At 46.7% G+C, this 988-nt stretch overlaps 1 protein-coding gene across 1 annotated transcript in view; it reads left to right on the top strand.

Moving 5' to 3' along the window:
• Positions 1–988, top strand: part of thsd7aa (thrombospondin, type I, domain containing 7Aa) — a 199347-nt gene that overhangs the window by 72792 nt on the left and 125567 nt on the right. The gene's annotated exons all lie outside the window — the stretch shown is intronic.

Below are 988 nucleotides of genomic sequence, written 5' to 3'. Positions count from 1 at the left end.
AAAGCCTTTTCTTCATCTCGGTGTAAAGCAGCACTCCTATAAGTGTTGCTCTCGCATCTGTATGTATGTATGTATGTGTGTGTGTGTGTGTATTGCGTGTGTGCAGTGTGTATTGCGTGTGTGCAGTGTGTATTGCGTGTGTGCAGTGTGTATTGCGTGTGTGCAGTGTGTATTGTGTGTGTGCAGTGTGTATTGTGTGTGTGCAGTGTGTATTGCGTGTGTGCAGTGTGTATTGCGTGTGTGCAGTGTGTATTGTGTTTGTGCAGTGTGTATTGTGTGTGTGCAGTGTGTATTGTGTGTATTGTGTGTGTGCAGTGTGTATTGTGTGCAGTGTGTATTGTGTGTGTGAAGTGTGTATTGTGTGTGTGCAGTGTGTATTGTGTGTATTGCGTGTGTGCAGTGTGTATTGTGTGTATTGCGTGTGTGCAGTGTGTAGTGTGTGTGCACTGTGTATTGTGTGTGTGCAGTGTGTGTTGCGTGTGTGCAGTGTGTATTGCGTGTGTGCCGTGTGTATTGTGTGTGTGCAGTGCGTTTTGTGTGTGTGTGCAGTGCGTATTGTGTGCAGTGTGTATTGTGTGTGTGCAGTGCGTATTGTGTGTGTGCACTGTGTATTGCGTGTGTGCAGTGTGCATTGTGTGTATTGCGTGTGTGCAGTGCGTATTGTGTGTGTGCAGTGCGTATTGTGTGTGTGCAGTGTGTATTGTGTGCAGTGTGTATTGTGTGTGTGAAGTGTACATTGTGTGTGTGCAGTGTGTGTGCACTGTGTATTGTGTGTGTGCAGTGTGTGTTGCGTGTGTGCAGTGTGTGTTGCGTGTGTGCAGTGCGTATTGTGTGTATTGCGTGTGTGCAGTGTGTATTGTGTGTGTGTGCAGTGCGTATTGTGTGTGTGTGCAGTGCGTATTGTGTGCAGTGTGTATTGTGTGTGTTCAGTGCGTATTGTGTGTATTGTGTGTGTGCACTGTGTATTGCGTGTGTGTAGTGTGTATTG

The sequence above is a fragment of the Seriola lalandi genome, unplaced genomic scaffold (genome assembly GCF_002814215.2).
Source record: "Seriola lalandi dorsalis isolate HSWRI2012SDOR001 ecotype SW California unplaced genomic scaffold, Sedor1 jcf7180002054868, whole genome shotgun sequence".
Lineage (NCBI taxonomy): Eukaryota > Metazoa > Chordata > Actinopteri > Carangiformes > Carangidae > Seriola > Seriola lalandi.
Note: the sequence above shows the minus strand (reverse complement) of the source record. Positions and strands in the feature narration are given on the sequence as shown.